Consider the following 23,164-nt stretch of genomic DNA (forward strand, 5'->3'; position numbering starts at 1 on the left):
TTCTCTCTTGGGCCGTGCCTACACTAGCCCCTGCCTTTCGACAGGGGGATGAAAATAAGCCACTTTGGCAGATGCTAATGAGCACCTGCATGAATATGCAGCACCTCATTAGCATAATAGTGGCCTCGCACATTTCAAAAGTGCTGCTTTCAAAACACACACTGCTCGTGTAGATGGGACTTTCAAAAGGACCTCCGGACTTTGAAAGTTCCTTCTTCCTATTTGGTTTTAGGAAAAAGGGGCTTTCAAAGTCTGGGGGGCTCCTTTTGAAAGGCCCATCTACACAAGCAACATGCATTTCAAAAGTGGCACTTTCAAAATGCGCATGGCCGCCACTATGCTAACGAGATGCTGCATATTCATGGCAGCTCCTCATTAGCGTCTGCCAAAGTGGTTCATTAGTATCCCCCTTTCAAAAGGCAGGGATTAGTGTAGCCACAGTCTTGGTCTTTCAGTTGTAGTGCCTGGCTTGGCTTTCACTATAGCCAGTGATACAGTTGACCTTCAGTTGATACAGACCAATCACAGTCCCTCCCTCCTACTCCTTTTCCAAACAAAGGGACTCCAGGGTATGCCTTCGCTACACCAAAGATCAACTGGGTCAGAGTCGATAGTCTGGGATTCGCTTTTGCATGCATAGTGGGGATACACAAAATTGAATTATGCAGGGTTGGTAGTTGACCCCTATATTCCTCAATATCGTGAGGAGTAAGGGAGGTCAGATAAGTAAATTGACTGTAGATTAGTCAATTCTAGCTATGCAATTGCCATAGCTAGACCTGCATATCTATAATCAACTTTAATGTCTGGTGTAGACCTGGCCTTAGTTTCACACATGCAACTTCCACTGAGGTCAGTGGGAAAGTCATTAAAGGGAAAATTGACCCGGAATGACTCTGAACATTTTGTGCCATAGCCTGTGATCAATTCAGTATTCCGGGGGGTTAGTGTATTTGCAAATAGAAGGGCTGAGAAATAAGTGTCAGTTATTTGAAATAAAAATGCTTGATCTACAGCTACATACAGCTACTTTATCTTTCTATCAGTAATAGGAAAACACTCCAGAATTGGACTGGGGAAGATACATAGCAGAACTTTCTAAAGTGAACGAATAAGAGAGAAAGCAACTTTAGCAATATAACCACTTAGCTATTCTAATACTGTTCCTTAATATTACATGCAACCTCATGCTGTGCTTTTGTACCATTGACATGAGATACTGTCCAAGGACACACTTTTTGTTTTTTTAATACCTGCTGAAATCTGGTATATTTCAAAGACAAAAATAAATTAAATTAAAATACAAATGGTTGTCTGGGAGTCACAAGGGTAAGTCATCTTTTTGACATGAGTGACTTAGCAGGATCTAAGCAGAAGAATAACTTCATCAGAGCCAGAGAGTTATGCAAATCTTTCCTTTTGAATTCTAACAAGGACCTTCAGAGAGCCTTCTTCATTTATCACATTGTTACATTTTTACTACATGGTAGCTGAAAAGTACAATTGCATATCATGATTTTCATATTTTCTTCTGAGTTAAACATGTTTTATTTTGCTGTCTCTCCCAACATTATACCTTTCTCTTCCTATAATACAATGCTATAAAATCAGCCTGCAAAAGCAAATCTTTAATGAGCAGCAGGAGGTTTGAAAGTGAGAAATGTGTGAAATAATGCTTTGATCTTTAATAGACGTGTAAATGAGGGTACTACCCTTGAGTAGCCTTTCTGGAACCAAACCTTTAGGGAACATCAGAATTTAATCGCCAAGGTACAGGGCTTTGTATAAGTGATTCACATCTTGAAGGAATCAGCACACACACCAAATTAGGAAACTAACACTTTTTTAAAGCAAACTTGCCCCAAATTATTCACTTGACACAAGTTTTGTTAACGCTTGTAGGCCTGGCCCAAAAAAAGTCGAGGTTTCTCATCACAAACCACTAAAAAAGATGGGATCAGCTCTAAAGCACTACCTGTGCTGCCATCGGACATGATCTCTCTTTGACCAGCATGCAGGGATAGTTGGGATGGGTGTGGAAGAGGAGGAAGGTATGAAGGATGGGTATTACCAAGGAGAGGGTTTGGATTACAGTAGCTCAAGGAATATGGAAGCAAACTCTGTTCACCTGCCAGTGGGAGCAGAGAAGCCAAGGAAGGGGCTTATCATCGGAGGGTGATAGGCTCTTGCTTTCTCGCTCACACCACCTCTCCTTTTTACACCACACTATGGCTGTGGCCACACTTGCCCCTCCTTTTGGAGGAGCCGTAGTAATGAGGCACTTCGGCAGACGCTAATGAGGCGCTTTGATGAATATAAAGCAGCTTATTAGCATAATGGCATCCATGCACGCTTCAAAAGTGCTGCTTTCAAAACGCATGCCACCGATATTGCCAGGGGCCTTTCAAAATGACCCTCCTGGTTTCTAAAGCTCCTTCCTCCCAAAACCAAAGGGGAAGAAGGGGCTTTCAAAATCAGGGGTTTGCTCTGAAAGGCACCTGGCTACATGGGCAGTGCGCATTTAGGAAGCAGCACTTTCAAAGCGTGTGCAGACGCTAGTATTCTAATGAAGCACTGCATATTCATGGCAGTGTCTCATTAACATCTGCCAAAGTGCCTCATTACCATGCCCCCTCCGAAGAAAGGAGGCTAGTGTGGCCACAGCCTATGATGGGGGGATCTTTAACCAACTGGCTTTGCTGCCATTATTTGACAGCTTCAATTTATGGCTGTCAGATAGAATCTCTCTTTGACCCATGGGCCATGTCTACACTGGCACAAATCTTCAAAATAGCCATGCTAATGGCCATTTTGAAGATTATTAAGGAGGCACTGAAATGAGCGCCGCATTAGTATCCACACGCCTCTGGCCACGGCTTTCAAACGTTCGCAGCTCAGCGTGGCGACATGGGGGGTCCTTTTTGAAAGGACCCCACACATTTCAAAATTCCTTATTCCCCTCAGCTGAAGGGAACAAGGGAATTTTGAAATGTGCAGGGGCCTTTCGAAAAGGACCCCCATGCAGCTGCGCCGTAGGTGTTCGAAAGCGGTGCTTTCAAAGCACTGCAGCCGGAAGCGTGAGCATGCTGATGAGGCACTGAATATTCAATTCAGCGTCTCATTGGTAATCTTCAAAATGGCCATTACCATGGTTATTTCAAAGATTCGTGGCAGTGTAGCAACGGCCATGCTGTGTAGTTCAGTCCCATTAAGGATCACTCAGTCAGGGATGAACTCCAGACAGTGTGCTTGGATTTTTCTACTTGGCTGCAAAGGTGCCCTGCCTCCCCACCACATCATCTCCATGTGCCCTCGTGACAAGATGGACAAGCTCTGTTCTTATTTACAGAGTTACATGGATCTGAGTGAAGCACCCAGGCAGACATGGGGGACTATGAGAACCAAACATGACTAATCACCACCACTGCTTGAGAAGAGTTACAGAGGTTTAGCCCTATCGTCATCTCAGCAGAATCATAGAACACCAGAACAGGAAAGACCTGGAGAGGGCATCGAGTCTGGTCCCTGTGCCCTCATGGCAGGACCAAGCACCATCTAGACCCTCTGTCTCTGAGAGATGCATTGCTGACTGGGCTGTTAAAAGTCTATTCTGAAGTGCAACAGGACTAAAGCAGGCTCCCTGCCTACTATTGCTCCTGGAGGCAGAGGCATGTTTCCCCTCTGGCTCCTACACACAGGGGCAGCCAGAGGGCTCCACACACAGAATCACAGGGCTGGAAGGGACCTCAGGAGGTCATCTAGTCCAGTCCCCTGCTTCAAGCAGGATCAACCCCCACTAAGTCATCCCAGCCAGGACCTTGTCCAGTCAGGACTTAAAAACCTCAAGGGATGGAGAATTCACCACCTCTCTAGGCAGTGCATTCCAATGCTTCACCACCCTCCTGGTGAAGTAGTTTCTCCTAATATCTAATCTACGCCTCTCCCTCTTCAACTTCAGACCATTACTCCTTGTTCTGCCATCTGACACCACTGAGAACAGCTTCTCACCCTCCTTTTTAGAGCTCCCCTTCAGGAAGTTGAAGGCTGCTATTAAATCACCCCTAAGTCTTCTCTTCTGTAAACTAAACAAGCCCAAATCCCTCAGCCTATCCTCATAGGTCTTGTGCTCCAGACCCTTGTGCCGAATAAAGAAGAATAACTACTTCTCTAGGGCCGTGTCTACACGTGCACGCTACTTCAAAGTAGCGGTGCCAACTTCGAAATAGTGCCCGTCACGGCTACACGTGTTGGGCGCTATTTCGAAGTTGAAATCGACGTTAGGTGGCGAGATGTCGAAGTCGCTAACCCCATGATGGGATGGGAATAGCGCCCTACTTCGAAGTTGAACGTCGAAGTACGGCACGTGTAGACGATCTGCGTCCCGCACCATCGAAATAGTGGGGTCCGCCATGGCGACCATCAGCTGAGGGGTTGAGAGACGCTCTCTCTCCAGCCCCTGCGGGGCTCTATGGTCATCGTGTGCAGCAGCCCTTAGCCCAGGGCTTCTGGCTGCTGCTGCCGCAGCTGGGGATCCATACTGCATGCACAGGGTCTGCAATCAGTTGTCGGCTCTGTGGATCTTGTGTTGTTTAGTGCAACTGTGTCTGGGAGGGGCCCTTTAAGGGAGCGGCTTGCTGTTGATTCTGCCCTGTGACCCTGTCTGCAGCTGTTCCTGGCACCCTTATTTCGATGTGTGCTACTTTGGCGTGTAGACGTTCCCTCGCAGCGCCTATTTCGATGTGGTGCTGCCCAACGTCGAAGTTGAACGTCGACGTTGCCAGCCCTGGAGGACGTGTAGACGTTATTCATCGAAATAGACTATTTCGATGTTGCTACATCGAAATAAGCTATTTCGATGTAGTGTGCACGTGTAGACGTAGCCTAGGTCTGCTCAAAATGCTCCTCCTAATGCACCCTAGTATGTCGTTAGCTTCTTGGCTACAAGGACACACTGTTTACTCATATCCAGCCTTTCATCCACCATAACCCCTAGGTCCCTTTCCATCATACTGCTGCTGAGCCAGTCGGTCCCCAGCCTGTAACAGTGCTTGGGATTCTTCTGTCCCCAGGTGCAGGATTCTACACTTCTCCTTATTGAACCGCATCAAATTTCTTTTGTCCCAGTCCTCCAATTTATTCAGGTCCCTCTGGATTCTCTCTCTACCCTCCAATGAATCTACCTCTGCCCCGAGTTTTGTGTCATCCGCAAACTTGCTGAGGGTGCAATTCAGGCCCTCATCCAGGTCATTAATAAAGATGTTGAATAACACCGGCCCCAGAACCTTGCAGCACTCCACTTGAAACAGACTGCCATCCAGATATGAGCCATTGACCACCACCCAGCTTTCTATCCATCTTATAGTCCAAGGATCCAATCCATATTTCCTTAACTTATGGACAAGAATGTTGTGGGAGACCGTATCAGAAGCCTTGCTGAAGTCAAGGTATATCACACCCACTGACGTCCCCATGTCCACAGAGCTTGTTACCTCGTCATAGAAGCTAATCAGATTGGTGTCCCTACCCCAAGAACTGGCTTTGCCACCCCCTTTGGCTGGGAACTGTGGCCGATGGGAGAGTGAGAGGGATAGATCAGTGGTTTGAGAATTGGCTATGTAAACTCAGGGTTGTGAGCTCAGTCCTTGAGGGATCCTTTGAGAGTCTGGGGAATCAGTTAAAAAAAACCTTCCAAGAATGGTGACAGGTCCTGCCATGAAGGCGGGGGATGGGACTTGATGGTCTCCTGAGGTCCCTTCCAGACCCTATGAGGTATATCTCCATATTATCTACTGAGTGGAGGTGGTGCCTGGGGAGGGGGGTGGGAATGCACACAGCCTCTGTGTAGGAGCTTGAAGAGTGATGAGATGCCTGAGATGGACACTACCTAAAACCTGAGTACAGCTCCTTATCCCAACTTCATGCCCAAACCCTGATTCCCCTCCCACTTTTTAAACCCTTCAGTCCTTGTCTAGAGCACCTTACTGCACCCCTAAACTCTTCCATCCCCCACCACACTCTGAAAACTGCAACCCCAGGCCAGAGCCTCTTCATCTTCCCACACTCTCAGCCCAGAGTTCCCTCCCATAAACCAAAGCCCACATCTCTAGCCCCAGCCCAGAGCTCCATCATGTATGCCAAACCCTTGTCCCTGGCCCTACCCACAGCTAGATACCTCAACCTCTAGAGCTATTCTGGAGAAAATGAGGGAGGGAGGGCAGAGTGAAGTGACAGAGGGAGAGTTGGAATGAGCAGTGGGCAGGGTCTCAGAAACAGGGAGGGAAGGCTCTCAGAGGAGGTGGGGGTTGTGGCCATTTTTTTGTACAAGTAGAAAGTTGGCAACCCTGATTCAGCAGCAGGGCTCACTGAAAAAAGATCCTAGGCTAGCATTGGTCACTCCCTTGGCCAGGTGTTTTGCTACCTTCAATTATGGAGAGGCACATGCAAGACACAAAGTAATTTCAAGCTCCATTGCAAACACGGCCAAAAAAATCAATGGTCTATAAAGGTTAAGGACAAAACAACTAGGGAAAGAAATTTTATTTCAATATATAAAACAATCAATAGAAGAGGTAGAAACTATTTTAAAATGACTTGACAATGCAGTTTCAAATACACATTTCTTTCACCTAGTTTTTGTAAAATAGGGTAGATGGCTAAGAATTCCTTCCTTTCCTTGTATAAATTGCAATGACGTCCTTCCCAATCTACCCGAGACACCTAAAGACATACAATTACCCCACTCTCCTTAAAAGATAATGAGAGTCTCAATCAGGTACTTTTGTACACATTTCAGAACTCTAAAGGGCTGATTCTTTTCAGTTGACAAAAATATACTTTCATTTTTGTCCTTGCATATGGCGTCTTTCTTAGCACAAATGGTTTGTCTTACACAAGATTTAATTTCAGAAATAACAATCTACCTTTGATGCCCACCCATTAAATATTTGCAATGGGTTTCTGCTTCAAGCAGCATGTTTTGAATAATAGCCTTTTCAGAAATCTGTGTTAGCACCAGAAATTCCCTGGAAGTTTAAGAATGGTTAAGTAAGCTATGTGTGATTATATGGAGAGTGAAAGATTGATTGGATGTTGGTATGGGAGTAATTCTTGAAATTGAAAGTAAAAGGAAGTAGTTACTGAGGATACAAAAAAACTGCAACAACATGATAGTGAAGGAAATGGAGGTGAGTTGAATCTAAGGGAGTTAGAAGTCTGTCCAATATACAAAGCATCTGGGCATTGTTGCCACATGTATATTGTATGCTATGCGGGCTTTGTTGCAGGGAAAGGTTCCAGGTTCCTCAATTACAACATGCAAGAGATACATTTCCTGGACACTACAGTACTAATCAAGGATGGCCTGATCAGTACCACACTGTACTGAAAACCTACTGATCGCTATACTTATCTACACCCTTGCAGTTTCCATCCTGCACATGTGACTAGATCCATTATTTACAGTCAAGCTCTTAGGTACAATCACATTTGATCCAACTGACAGAGACCAAAAACTACAAGAACTTTACCAAATATTCATAAACCTGAATTACCCACCAGGAGAAGTAAAAAAACAAATCAACAGGGCCAGACAAATACCCAGAGACCAGCTACTCCAAGATCGGCCAAGAACAGAACACCACTGGTCATCACCTACAGCCCCCAACTCAGACCATTGCAACAAATTATTAAAGACCTACAACCTATCCTTAATCAGGATGCCACACTCCAGAAGGCCCGCGGTGACATGCCTGTTCTCTCCTACAGACAACCTCCCAACCTCATGAGGATCCTCACTAACAGCCACAGTGTATACCCCAGGAATACCAGTCCTGGAACCTTTCCCTGTAACAAAGCCCGCTGCCAGCTTTGTCCACATATCTTCTCTGGAAATACCATCACTGGACCTAATCAGGTTACTCACAGAATCACGGGCACTTTCTCATGCTCCTCTACTAACATCATATATGCCATCATGTGCCAACAATGCCCGGATGCTTTGTATATTGGACAGACTTCTAACTTCCTTAGAGAAAGGGTCAATGGGCACAAAACAGACATCAAAACACTCCAGATCCACAAACCAGTTAGACAACATTTTAATGGAATGGGGCATTCTGTCAATGACCTAAAGGTATGTGTGTTACTGAAGAAGAATTATTGCACCATTCTGGAAAGGGAAACAGCTGAGCTGGCTTTTACATTCAAATTCGACACATTAACACATGGTTTAAATCGTGATGGGAACTTTCTGAGTCACTATAGGGGCTTGCCTGCATACTTGGCTCAATCTAATTCTTGACCTTCCCTCCCACCCCCCACTCTCTGATTTGCTCACCTTGATTATCTTTTTCTGATTTGTCCCCCTTGCTTACTGTTTTTGGTTCTCTGTGCCTTAAATATTGAGTCTGTTCTGGTCTGGCTATGGTCTGAAGAAGTGGGTCTGTCCCACGAAAGCTCGCTTAATAAACTATTTTGCTAGTCTTTAAAGTGCTACTTGACTGCTTTTTGTTTTGATAGTGTATAGACTAGCATGGCTTCCTCTCTGTTACTATTCACCATATTTAAGGTTTTTGTTACCATTTCTCTCCTTTCCTTATCTATGTCTAGCTGCTAGCTTGATGGGCACTGGTGTTGTGGTCCCCTAGCTCCCACTGGAAATTGTCTTTTTTTTTAATCTTAACTTTCTATCTAGAATCTCTTCTTTGTCTAGTCTCTATTTCACTCTGTCCTTTAGATTCAACTCACCTCCATTTCCTTCACTATCATGTTGTTGCAGTTTTTTTTGTATCCTCAGTAACTACTTCCTTTTAGTTTCAATTTCAAGAATTACTCCCATACCAACATCCAATCAATCTTTCACTCTCCATATAATCACACATAGCTTACTTAACCATTCTTAAACTTCCAGGGAATTTCTGGTGCTAACACGGATTTCTGAAAAGGCTATTATTCAAAACATGCTGCTTGAAGCAGAAACCCATTGCAAATATTTAATGGGTGGGCGTCAAAGGTAGATTGTTATTTCTGAAATTAAATCTTGTGTGAGACAAACCACGTGTGCTAAGAAAGACACCATATACAAGGACAAAAATGAAAGTATATTTTTGTCAACTGAAAAGAATCAGCGCTTTAGAATTCTGATCAAACCTAGCACCAGCAGGGTTTATCGCATGCTCTTAAACAGGATACAGATCTCAAGATAGTGAATTCATTTGGGAGAAATGGGGAAAATATTCATTAATGGTCATAGGTGTGTTTTAAAGCACAGGTGAGGTACAGTTTTCTAATGAGATAGAAGAGCTGTTTCCAGTTCTGCTATAGTTCAAAAATACTAATGGTTTCAGCATGAGTAGAATAGGAGCTATACTGAATGAAAAATGTGGAGTCCATCCTTCAGTCCTTAGCTGGGAATGTAGATTCTATAGTGATGAAGGTTTTAAAAGGATACAAGGTAAGACATTAGTCAAAGATCCTATTGACTTCAACACAAATTGTTTCCTTCACTAGAGTTTCGCCTCACAAAGGTCTGCATGAAGTTAAAGTCTGTTTGCAAATTCCCTCTATGTATAAATTTTTCACCTCCACTGTATCTCATCCTCCTTTTTACTTATCTAGCTATGACCACATTGATACAGGATTGCTTAAAATGGAGAGAAGTCCCCTGCATTTTGAACTTACCTGTCAACAAGGTGAGGAAGACAAGAGGTGCAGGAGGAAGGAGAGACTGGCATCCACCCATAGTCAATAGCCCTCTGCTGTACCTGGAAACATCTGTCCTCACTGTAATAGAAATTGTGGTTCAAGAACAGGCCTTATCAGCCACCTGAGGAACCACAACACCCATGGAAGATGATCATACTCAGGAACGAGTGAACATCCATCATCATCATCAGGAATATATTAATCAAGGTACTTAAGCATATGCCAAACTACAAGCAAGTGAGCTGGTCCCACTGAAGTCAAGCAGGTACTGTTAAGTATCTTGCTGCATTAAAGCACTAGGGCTGTGTCCACACTACAAGAACATAAGAACGGCCATACTAGGTCAGACCAAATGTCCATCCAGCTCAGTAGCCTGTCTGCTGACAGTAGCCAGTGTCTGGTTCCCCAGAGGGGGTGGACTGAAGACAATGATTAAGCGATTTGTCTCCTGTCATCCATCTCTAGCCTCTGATAATCAGAGGCCAGGGACACCATTCCTACCCTTGGCTAATAGCCTTTTATGGACCTAACCTCCATGAGTTTATCTATCTCTTTCTTAAATTCTGTTCTTAAATACAAAAATAACTTTGAAGTTGCTTACTTAGACATACAACTTCGAAGTAAGAAACTTCCAAGTACAGTGTCTACACACACCCTACTTCAAAGTTAAACTTTGAAGTAGGGCACTATTCCATTCTGGGAATTTGTGGGAAGTTAACTTCAAAGTAAGAGAAAATGTGTGTAGACTGTCTGCTGGTCACTTCAAAATAGTGCCTAACTTCGAAGTTAACTTCGAAGTTAGTGCCTAGTGTAGGTGCTCCCTAGGAGTTCATCCAAAGCCCACTCATTCAATGAAAGACTTATTGACCTCCATGGGCTTAGGATAAGAACCTTAATAAACAGAGCATAGCTCCTGTCTTGATCACTGTATTGTTTTCTGTACCATATAACATGAAGCTTGTCTCCTTTGTATCCTCCAGTTAGCCATGGTGGAATCCTAACATTGCTCCTTTCTAATACAATCCTTTCGTAACATGTCTCACTGTCTACAGCCTGTGCTAAGAACATTGCAGTGTTAACGTTATAAAGAGGTGAGTTGCTGCTGTTGTTATTGCAGAACTCCAAATTTTACCTGCTTTTCTTGTCAATTCACATCAAACATTAATGGAATGTCCCCTGCCTGCCCCCCAACAAGTCCCCCAATACACATTTAAAAGAAAAATCAGATCAATGTAATGAACCTGGAATTCCTGAGCAATTTAATCAAAACAAAAATAGAAATACACTTAAATTTTAACTTTCCTTAGGATGATTGTTGGGGTCTTAAGTTGAGTTAGGGCCATGGCGCCAGACAGAATATCCCAGATTTTTAGTTAGGTGATCACTGTTGTGTACAGCACTTCTAGGTGTTACACCAAATGCTTGCTGTGCAAATTTGTGAGCACACTGGGTTGGTTTGATGCCTTTTCCCCTCTAAGGTGTGTGTAACACTGACAGACCTGGGTTGCTGGCACCAGAGATAGAACCTGTGAGCCTACCATCTAAAGCCCTGGACTCTACCATGTGAGCTAAAGGCCAACTGGCTCTCAGCTGAGGCTGTAGAGCAGAGACTTCACACACCCCAGATGAGGTCTCAGTGCCTCTGGGTACTGCATGTGCATGAATACTTCTCTCATATATGTGGGCACCTGCACTGGTGGTACGAGAACGTAGCTGTGCAATTTTGTGCACTTCATTTTTAAAGCCTAACCTTAATTTTCTCTGCTGGGGAGGTCCAGCTTGGATACAGGCCATTAAAGCTCCTCTGTGTGGCAGCACTCCTGCTTTAATCGTGCTGTATCAGATCCCCAGCCAGCGTACATCACCACAGTGTTCAGCTGATTAACACCAGCTGAAGATTTGCCTTTTTTTCTGAAATAACCATTTCTAGGCTTTAAAAAGGCACTTCACATCCCAAGCCCTCAGTACTCTTGCAGTCCTTGGTCTCTCTCTTTTGAAATTAACAAAGGTACCTCTTAGGAGTATGGTGGTGTCCACATTATCCATTAATACATTTGCTAATATCATTCAACCATTTCATTCAGGTTATTAGAGAGTAACTATGGCTGCTTTCAAAAAAGCAGTGAAGGTTTCTGCCTCACGTTGCCAGGCATTTGAGCTCTCCCATTTTTTGCCTCAAAGGAAAACAACAAGCTAAATCTTTCTCCCCCTCCACTTTTACATATGCTTTAATAAAAGGAACAAAATATTTTCTTCCAGATTCCAGACTTTGCCTCATATTTATAGTCTCTGCAACAGGGTGGCAACAAAAATAATGACAGGTGCAAACTAGAGATGTCAACTACCAAACCCATGAATAAAGCACAATATGGGTTAGTGCCCTAATGCACTAAGAGGACAGAGTCTGAAAGAAATCTTTCAATATACGGCAGGTGCAGGCAAGATCCAGCCCATGGGCCACATCCAGCCCACCCCTGCACCCAGAGCAGCGATAGTCAAAGTGGGCAAACACTCCTTGTGGCTTTGTGTGCGGCAGACGAGGGCAGGAGAGGCTTTGTGTGCTGCCTCCACCCATAGCAAAATTTTTCAGTTCCAGTTAGCTGGTTTCTGGCCAGTGGGAGCTGAGAGATTTTGCCAAGGAAAGGGACCACATACAAAGACTTCCCCACAGCACAGAGAGACACGTGGAGTAGTCTACTGCAACTAGCAAGCCTGGAAACTTGCCTGAGAGTGTTGCTGGCTGTGAGCTGCTTTAGGAAAAAGTCTGCCTATGGAAGCCCAGCCCCACTGCCTATATCCCTCCCAGACCCTGCAACCCCTCCTACACCCCTCCCTCAGGCCTGAATCCTTAGTGCATCCATGTCCCCTTCTGGATCTCTGCGCTAATCCTCCGCTCCAGGTCACAACCCCCTCTTTCACCAAAACTCCTTCTCAAACCTCCTCCCCGACGCTGCCCCATGCTCCCTTGAACACTGAACCTGCATCCCAGACCCCACACACCTTCCATGGAAAAATGTGGCCCTTGACCACTTACCAAAATCTTGGATTGGTGCCCCCAGCAAAAATTATTGCCCACCCCGAGATAAGGCATCTCTGTGCAACTAGATATTCCTATGAATTCACCGCTTCTTCATGCATATTGAAGTCCAATTATCCTGCAATAAAAAATCCTGACACCAAAGTGCTGAGTGAGGCTGCACAGATTTAGATAACGTGGGTTTGTACGTGCATTTGAAGCTCATGCTTTTTGAAATAATTCATTAGGTAGACTGGAAGAAAGTAAAGGGATTTTCCCATGCAATTTCTGTCCTTAACATTTGGATTCTAATATATACATTTTTCATGCTGCCATCTGGGACAGACAACTTCATGCTGTCTTTCAAATCTTAATGGTATAGAAAGCATATACCCTAGCAGTTCTTTAAAAGGTCATGATATAACAAAGGAATTTGTACTCCATTAAGTCCAATGGAACCAATTACTGGGGTTAGACTGGCATATAGCATATGTCAAAGACACCCATAGCGGTCATATTTTCAATTTCTCATTACAGAGTGGTTAGAAAAATGGTTATGGGACCCTTATACCCCCATTCAGTCATAGATCAGTGCCAGCACCACTAAAGACCTAAAGGGTGAACAAGTCCTTGGTTTGGTTGTGAAACTCGGCTTGTATAACATTTTCCAGGAATGTGTGGGAACCTCAGTGATCCATACAGATTTTGTTCTCTCAACATATTGTTATGAGCTGGGTGATAACCACAATGTTTGACTGATAAGATTGAGAAGTCTTGCCAAAATAGCGTGCCTGGGCTGCGTCTACACGTGCACGCTACTTCGAAGTAGCGGCAGTAACTTCGAAATAGCGCCCGTCACGTCTACACGTGTTGGGCGCTATTTCGAAGTTGAAATCGACGTTAGGCGGCGAGACGTCGAAGTCGCTAACCCCATGAGCGGATGGGAATAGCGCCCTACTTCGACGTTCAACATCGAAGTAGGGACGTGTAGACGATCCGCGTCCTGCAACATCGAAATAGCGGGGTCCTCCATGGCGGCCATCAGCTGGGGGGTTGAGAGATACTCTCTCTCCAGCCCTTGCGGGGCTCTGTGGTCACCGTGGGCAGCAGCCCTTAGCCCAGGGCTTCTGGCTGCTGCTGCTGCAGCTGGGGGTCCGTGCTGCATATACAGGGTCTGCAACTAGTTGTTGGCTCTGTGTATCTTTCACTGTTTAATGAAAGTGTGTCTGGGAGGGGCCCTTTAAGGGAGCGGCTTGCTGTTGAGTCCGCCCCGTGACCCTGTCTGCAGCTGTGCCTGGCTCCCTTATTTCGATGTGTGCTACTTTGCCGTGTAGACGTTCCCTCGTTGTGCCTATTTCGATGTTGGGCTGAGCAACGTCGAAGTTGAACATCGACGTTGCCAGCCCTGGAGGACGTGTAGACGTTATTCATCGAAATAGCCTATTTCGATGTCGCAACATCGAAATAAGCTATTTCGAAGTTGGGTGCACGTGTAGACGTAGCCCTGGTGTTTCAAAAACCATTTCAACATACCGAGCGCATATCTTAGATGCAGCATTACTATACTGGGATACCTCAGTATCCTGAAATAACTCCACAGTGTAAACATAAACACAGACGCTATTAGAGATGGAACATAGCCCTAGCTCCATTCTGCCTGGTGACCTGAAGCTAGCCAGCATTGCTGTGGGCAGTGTCAGCTCATTGAAGAGATTAATCTTTTGGGAGTATATCTCCTGGGGATCTCATGACGAGTAGTTGACTATGAGCTTAAAGCTTTTCCTAGAGTAATGGTGTGGGAAGAGCAGTTGTACCGTCTGCTGACTCCCCCTCTACTCACAGGCCTCCCCTGCCTCCACAGTAGTGAATCATACAGTGTCTGTTTGCATCTGAAAAACTGTTGCCCCCCTTTTTCGACCTGTCCAGTGAGTCAGAATTCAGAACTTTGGGGACTAAAGCAGAAATTGAGGGTGGTTTGTAAACAGACAAGATGACATCAAAGATAAATGCCACGAAATGTTCAAACCAACAGTATTTCAGATGCAAACACACACTCAAAGTCACATTTAAGGCACTTTGGTCTGCAATTAGGGTCAAATCAGCTTTAAAAGTATTCTTGAGTGCAAATACTCATCAGATTATATTTATTGGAACAGTCAGAATTTTTTAAAAACATAATTGACAGAAAAATTAGCTTTCCCCATTTTAAATCAAGATTGTCATCTTTTCGTCACTCTCAAGCCATCTCTAATATTTGTACTTAAACAATCCACCAGGCAGATGACATTTTAAAATACAATCACTAGCTTCATTATAAGCCATCTCAACAACAAACATTTGTTTTTCCCTCTGCACTTTCTTCCGTCTACACATTATATTTGGCTCAAAGAGTATGCCTGAATCTCTGCCGGCATTAACGACAATGCTGAAACAGAAAATACATTTGAAAGCTATGTACATTTGACCAGGGAGATTAGAAATATATTAACAAAGGGGAAAACATAGCTACAGAACAGATGGGCACACAGGGTTAGGACAAAGATTTACTTTCAAATTTCTAATAATGAGCAGAATGCTACAAATATATGTGACAATATTTTCAGGGCTGTCACTCATGGTGTGTTCTCATCTACTGAGTGAATGGAGGAGGTAAATGAGTGACCAGTAAATAGAGTTATGTGAATTTTGCCTTTTTTTCAGTATGGAGAGAGGGTTTGAATAACACCAAAATGTTTAGCGAATTTCATGTCAGTTTAGCTGAATTGTTTCTGACAAGAATTACTGAAGAATAATCAAAATGTTTTGTTTTGAGCTTTTTTTTTAAAGAAACATTTCACGGGTTTGCCCAGTTCAGAATGACCTTCATTTCACATATTATTATTTTAAAATTAAAAATGTCTAGAAATCAAAACAAGATATTTTGTTCAACCTGCAATTTTGTTTTATCAGTTGCTTAAATTTCAAAAGTTGGAGTTTTGATTGAACTCAAAACAATTTGTCAAAATTGCCAGCAAACCTCCTCTGCCCTCAAAAAAATCTCATATTTGCACAGCTCTACTACCAAGACTGGAAGGAACTGGCAAGAGTTTTCATAGAAAGTTTTGCCAATGATCATCAGTCCTAATCAATAATATGGTAGACCAGGCCTGGGACAACACCTTTTTCTCCTCCCCCTGCCCCGACCTTCCCCGACATGGGCACATAAGCTAGGCTTCAGAAACGTATTTTTCATTTGTGAAATGATGGAGAATTTGAACGCTTGTCTCCAGAAAAGTGGTCTTCTACAATGTTAAGCACAAGATCACTTTTTGAGTTTGTCAATCCAGGATCCACCTCAAACCCAAATATCCTTGCCCTGTCTCCTTCCCGTCCTCTTCTCCAAGAGATGGGGGTATATGGGAGATGGGAGGAAGCTCCCAGGAAGCAGCTCCAAGGCAAAGGGCAGACACAGCACAGAACTGGGGTGAGAGGCAGCTGAAATGCCACCACTGGGTAGCCTCCCAGCCAAACCAGTCTTTATCACCTGCCAGAGGCACCAGGATATGCCAGTAGATCTCTGTCTGCTGGCTGATGACCACTGCCCTAGAAGTTCATAAAAGGGTAAGACACTAAACCAGCAGTTCTGTGGGTCAGAATGTTGTAATGGGGTCACCAAGGTAAGCATTAGATTTGCTGGAACTCACAGCTGAAGCTCAAGATCCACCTGCATCTGTGGCACTTGGGTGTGGGCTCTTACCCCGTCCCCTGGGGTCAAGTATTAACTGTGTTATCAGATGAGGGGTTGTGATGCAATGACGTTTGGCAAACTAGTGTGCCACACAGGCAAAGTGGGACCAAAGTAAACAACTAGAAAATGAGAGATTATGGGCTTTCGGGGCCATGGACCCTGCATGTAGAAATCAAACATGCCATTGCATCAAGCAAAGAGAATTAGCATCTGTTAATTATAGTACTGGATGGGTGTGTGTGTTCGTGTAGGTGCAAGTGTGAAATCCTGCCCCTTACCAAAGCCAATTGCAAAGCTCCTACCAAATTCCATAGAAACATGCTTGATTGGTTTTCCACACACTTTTCCAGCTCTCTGGATACGATGGACATTTCATTGACCTGAATGGAGTTACCCAGATTTACTCTGGCATGAATGAAAACACAGTTGGGCTCATTCCCATCACAATTTGGGATCCAGCTACTCTGAGGTATTGTTTATTTTGATGGTGAATGAAGACAGAGGTAGCGATTCCTAAAAGCTTTGGGAACATGGAGCTGGTCCCTCAGAACACGTTTAGTCCCCCAGTCCTTTACAAAGGTACATCAATGACTGGAGGCAGCCTTGTGTGGGGACATACTGGATTTATATACACACAAAGGACAAGAAAGGTAGTGTTGCTACACAGGATCAATTCAGGAGCAAATAACTATAGCCAATTAGATGCACTGTTTAACGCTGAAATGAAGCAGTTCTTTAGATGAGACTGGATGCCCTGATTAAAGTAGAAGACTCTTTGCTGAACTGTGTTTATTTGGTTTAAACACAGTACGACATGCATGTATTGTGACCAAATCACCCTTGGACCAATTTATCCTGAACCAATCTACAGCAGTGTTCTAAATGAACTGAGGAAGCATGATTCCTTATCCCAATAGGACAGGATTTTAAGGCAAAATGCTAATATCAGATACCAGGGGATGATGATTGGGTACATAGTTTGAATGAAGTATTTAGGGGAATGAATATGTGAGTGGGACCCTCGCAAATCTCTCAGGCTGAGAGCAGTGATCTGTTCCTGTGTTTTGTTTTGCATCTTGTATCTTCTCAGCTGGGGTATAGTTTTGGGGAAAAAATTACGGAACACCCCACTAACAGCAAACAAATTCCTCCAGCCAGAAGCAGGCTTAAATCTCAGATGAAAAAAAAATGTATTTTTAGTCATTAGTAGAAATGAGTGAGGTGTAACCACCACCTCAGCTGTGGAGACAATGGACAAATGGCTGGCTCTGTGAATTTACACGTATCTGGAAAAATCCAGGTCCCAAAGCAAGCACCAGCACACTAAGATATTGGGTGACCTGCTGTGTCCTGGTATTTGGAGGAGTTTTATTAATTTTTTTAAAAAAAGCTGTGGAGGGAAATAATCCTGTTTCAATATGTTTGATGCAAAAACTATTGAATTTTCCATCAACCACAATACTGACATTTAAATAGCAGGGACCATTTCAGTAATACAAACATATGGAAATACACAACATTTGCTCAAACTAAACAAGTTCTGGTGTCATTTCTCATTTTAACAATACTTTTCAACATCTGTAACGTCTCCGTTAGTCTTGTACTTAGCACTGAAATAATACAGTAAGGGACAAAATAGAAATGCATAGACACAGAGAAATCTCAAACTCTTGAACTGATTGAACACCATCTAAGACATCCTAATAAAATCTACATACAAAAAAACTGGAACTACCTTGTATCTTATTATGACCCTCCACAATCTGTACACCCATTTAAAATATCTAAGGCAGAATATACTCTCTCTCTCTCTTTATATATATATGTAACAAATAACAAGCAAACAAGCTTTCTGGTAGCACCTTAAACACTAACAAATTTATTGGAGAAGGAGCTTTGTGGGTAAGTCTACAGGTTGGGGGAGACCTGTTATACTCCCCCAAGGTATCGCCCCCACCCTGACAGTTGGCAGGCTGCAGGCAGGTGGGGGCCCTGATTCCTGGGGTCCACTGGAGGCCAAGGGCAGTCCCCAGATCTATACACACTCCTCAACGACCTGCAGGTCATATGAGGGGTGAGGGTGCTGGCGGCTGGAGGCAGCCCCTGAAGACTAGCTGCAGGGTGGAGGGTGCAGCTGGAGGCCAGGGCCAGCCCGGAGGAGCACTGCTCCCTCCAACAGCCAACATCCGGGCAGTGCCGCCTTGGTGTCGTGGGAGGAGCCAGTGGACAGGGCATTCTGCCCCAGCTGCCTCATAGAAGCTGCTGCCACAGCAGTGCCACCCTGTCACCAGCAGCCCCAGCAACCCCCCACCCCACCTCCCAGCTCCTGTCCTGAGCCGCCTACCCTCTCATGTGCATTGGCTTCTGCATCTCCAACCCCTACCCTGAGCCCCCCCATCTCCTGCCTTGAGTCCCCCCCATGCCTCCCAATCTTCTGCCCTAAGCCACCCACCCCTCCTTGCCCCTAAACCCTCACTGCAGCCTTCATTTTCCTTGACTTCAGAAAAATCCAGCCATTGAAAACAAAGCAGGTACCGCTTTCATTTTACAAAAATTACTTCAGTTAACAATCCACGCAACACCGAATACATGTGCTAGTGCAGACTACGTCTGAATGAAATCCAGTGCAGCCAGTGTATTTACTTGCAATTCAGACCACCATAGACTAGCTAAGAGCAGAAGGTGGCCTCTTCGTGCCAATTTAGACTGAGGGCTTGTTCACACACCAACCTTTAGCCTACAGAACATTTAAAACTGATTCTGTTAATCTGGCAGAAAAAAACATATGGACCCGCTAAACACAATATAAATCTGGCTTATGTGGTGTTAGTTGTGAATATTTGGAGTCAATATTCAGGCTGAAGAACATATGGTAAGGAGGAAAGAGTGTGTATAAAGGGGATATGAACATCCTGTAGCGTTAATCCCAACCAGTTTTCTGAGTCTCTGTCATCCCTAGTGTTTATCCCATTTAACTTAAATTGATTAGACAGCGCTTGCATTGAACTGAGCCAAGTCACTCTGGAACTGACATAACAGTATTCCTAATAATTAACAAAAACACCTATGTACAAGTTTTACACTAGTTTAACGAAGTCAATTAAAATAATTAAATGAGTACAACTTCTGTGTGGAGGCAAGGCCCTACTTATCAAGGGCACAGAGCTGCAAACCTTATTGATAGCTAGCTAAGGGTGGCCCCATAGTTGTGGTACCCAAATGCAAAGCAATTGGAATGGGCCCAGCGGGTCAGGAAGACCCCAGCTTCAGTGAGGTCATTCCTCTAGCATCTTTGGTATGCCAAGGCACAAGTCTCTAGAACTTGCTGAGCTGATGTGTAGGTGCCTGTAGATTAGTCTACTCATCTAGAGCAACCTCAAGTCTCAGGGATAGACTCAGGTTGGTGCCACTGCACTAAAAATATATGTTTAGCCATCGAGGCTCAGACTTTTAGGGCTAGGAATGGGATTGGCCCTGAGAGCCTCAGCTGAAATGGCTGTTTTTAGTGTTGTATTATGAGTCAGAGTCTGTCGTCTCAGGCTCTGAGACTCACTGCTGTGGGCTTCTGCTCAATGTATGGATGTACCCTGTGCAACTACTGGCTCTGCTCTTTTCCCCATAAACATACACAACAGTGCTGGATCCTCAGCGATTATCAGTGGGCACAACAACATTGAAGGGTCAGAGCTGATGAGCTGCATCCATTGGCATCAGCTGATCAGATCCTTCTCATCACTACACAAGGAGTATATAAAACTCCAAACAAACTTACTGAGGAAAAGCACTCACAACCAAAAACCTACTCCGGCCTTAACCATACGCAAAGAGAAACAAAACCAAAACACTGCTGAGAAAGGAAAGCCACCCTGGACTCAAAGCATGAGCACTTTGCTTCGATTGTATTCAATACATCATTTCAGCTCCCTCGTGCTTTAATTATATTTCACAATTACCCACCCTCACTCCAACCTGTCCTTTCCCAACACTGTAACAGAAGATAACAAAGTACATATGTATTCTGACTGGAATTTTCCAGTAGGCCTAAGGAAGATTGCTCCCATATCCCCATTGCCTTCCAGTACAGCTAGCACCTAATGCTTAGCCATAACTGAAAATCTCAACCTCTGCTTTTTTATAATATATGGAGTCATTTTCATCAGCTGCACACCTATTATTTGTGTGCTACAGGTGGGTATTCTGTGACACTAGTGGTTGTTTGAAAAAAATGAAAGTATCTTCTATCCTTATGTTATTTTGTGACTGTTAGATGGACAACCACTCTGCTGTCATTTCAGAAAAATATATTTACACGTGACACTGCCAATGGATAATGGCTAAACACCAGTCTGCACTGACTGCTGCTTGCGATTCAACATGCAATGCTTAAACTGAGGTGGAACACATCTGTTGTGCTCAGAAATCTATTAATAGGACATGCATTTCAGTGGCATCTTGGGAAAACACTGACAGTACCCAGAGGCTAAAATGGAGGAGCAGCAGCCAAAAGTATCATTTCGCACACAGTACTAATTGTCTTTGCTGAGGGTTTGTTTTAGATTTTAATTAAGAGGAAATTCTCTGATGAGGAAATTGCTCTGGTTTCACACTGCTAGTTTTTAAGCCAGACGTATATTAATGCAAACCAAACCCTATTGCTATATAATGGAGTAACTGTACATATCTCGGGTTGGATGTCTACAGAAATGGATGCTTTTGTAAGAGACTGCTATAATACACAAGTTACAGGACTCACTGGATAAATGCCATGGCCTGAATTCTGCATGAGGACAGACTGGATGAACACAATGTTTTTTCTCACATAAAACTATATGAATAAGTGCTCTAGATATTTGCCAGATTTTTTTTTTTACACACGCCTTAAAATCTGCTTTGGCTTCATGTAAAGGAGGAGTAAATCCGGGACGGGTGGTGGGTCGAAAGTGATCCAGAATTTGCTCACAAACAGGAACCACTAAAAGCGGTACTGAAGGCACGTAGTGGTCGCTGAGAGTCAGGGTTTCAGAATCTGGCCCTAAAGGTGGAAACTCCCATAGGGCTCATCTCCCCCCAACATCTAGAACTAGACTGAGGGCTTGTCCATCCTTAAAGCACTGCACTGCTGCAGTTGTGCCACTGTGGCATTATAGTGAAGATGCTACCTAAGCTGAAGTAGGTCTACTAGCCTAATATACTAGTGGAGGCCAGGCCTGAGCCTTTGGAGCTGTCCTGAGGACATGTATAATTTCCTATGGCCCAGGTGCAACTACAGAATGCAACTCAGAATCTCAGTTCCTTCCTTTTTTCTCTGCGTAGATCAGTAAGTAACTTATTTCCCATCTCAGGGGTGGACAGTTACACTGGTTGGTAAATAGGGTGGGTACAGAGCTAGATCTCTTTTCCACTCCCAATCCTCTCTCTGTACATTTGCTTATACTGGCAGTATCTGAATATCAGAAGTGCCACAACAGATCTGGACCCAGGATCTGGATAGGCTGAATACGGGAGCTGGGAGGTAGGTCTCAAACCCTATGCTCCCCTGCACAGCCAGGACATAAATGATTCCTGTGAAATACACCAAAGTGACGAGAGTTATTCAGGGGCAAGAAGGGATAGAGTACCACACCGTGAGCACTTTTCATTGGTATTGATGACCCACGAGGCCTGTAAAAGGGAAGAGACGGTGATCTACAGGTTGACATATTCTTCGTATAGTTATTTTACTTGTTTTCTGTTTAGAGTTAATTTGCATCAGCTTTCACAAGGGGCACTACGAAAGGGTTGACTCAGCCAGAGAACCAGCCAGGCGACCGCAAATAGACATTTCCTTTTTCTTTTATCCTCCAAACTGGATTTTAATGTGATGCACTGGCATACTGAAAATTAAACAGTTTCGCCCAGGAAAGTTCCATGTTGAGGCAGGCACATGCCCTCTGGAGTTTTGCAACTATCATAACCGTGGTAGGAGACGAATCAAATTTCCCTTGTCTTACCTTGTAGGACAGAAGAATGGGCAGGTCTGCAAACACTAAAATATACCCAGTCTGTGCAAGGCTGCAAATGAAAATCAGACAGAAAAGAAAGCTTTAAAAGTCTCCAACACTGAGTGCTCTACATAGGCAGAGGAGAGAGAAATGCTGCATCTCGAGAGTCAGAGAATGGCAAGAAGAAAATACAGGCTATTGAATCAGACGTGCCTGCTGACTGGTAGCCAGCAGCTAAAACACTGTATGTGAGTGCCAAACTTGACAGAGCATAGCAGTTGCACTCTGAACATTGGCTGATAATTATCTTTTGCTGATGGGTAAAGATCAGTGCTGACATGACTCTCTAACTGAGTAGTCAGAGGCATGGTAGGGCCTGGGGCATCCCCCACAGGGGCTGATGTGCAAGACCCAGTTCTGTTCCAGCCCCTGCCCGAGTCACAGCTCGCGGTTCAACCTGAAAAAAAAAATGTCCAGATATTTTTCAGTGCCAGTGATCCAAAAACTCCCTCCTTCACTCAGCTCCATTTATGTGCTGTCTACCAGTCAGTCATGACCTCTTCTGTCCTGTTCTAGGGGGAAAGTGCATTGGGAGTCGCAATACTTTTCTTTAATCTGTTCACTTGGCAGAATAGCATCAACAAGATGCTTAAGTGCCATGGGGTGAGAACTAACAAGACAAGAACTCGTCACTGTTGTCGCCAGATTGTTGTTTAACAATTCTACAGGCGACCTTCA

General features: G+C 44.2%; 1 long non-coding RNA gene across 3 annotated transcripts in view; it reads right to left on the reverse strand.

Moving 5' to 3' along the window:
• LOC142013359 (uncharacterized) overlaps positions 1-23,164 on the reverse strand; it is an 80,843-nt gene that overhangs the window by 41,715 nt on the left and 15,964 nt on the right. For all 3 annotated transcript variants that reach the window (XR_012645616.1, XR_012645615.1, XR_012645617.1), the window contains 2 exons: positions 22,436-22,496; positions 9,679-9,780 (listed from right to left, as the gene is read on the reverse strand). This is a non-coding gene — a long non-coding RNA (uncharacterized LOC142013359). The remainder of the gene's footprint in view (positions 1-9,678; positions 9,781-22,435; positions 22,497-23,164) is intronic.

The sequence above is a fragment of the Carettochelys insculpta genome, chromosome 5 (assembly GCF_033958435.1).
Source record: "Carettochelys insculpta isolate YL-2023 chromosome 5, ASM3395843v1, whole genome shotgun sequence".
NCBI lineage: Eukaryota > Metazoa > Chordata > Testudines > Carettochelyidae > Carettochelys > Carettochelys insculpta.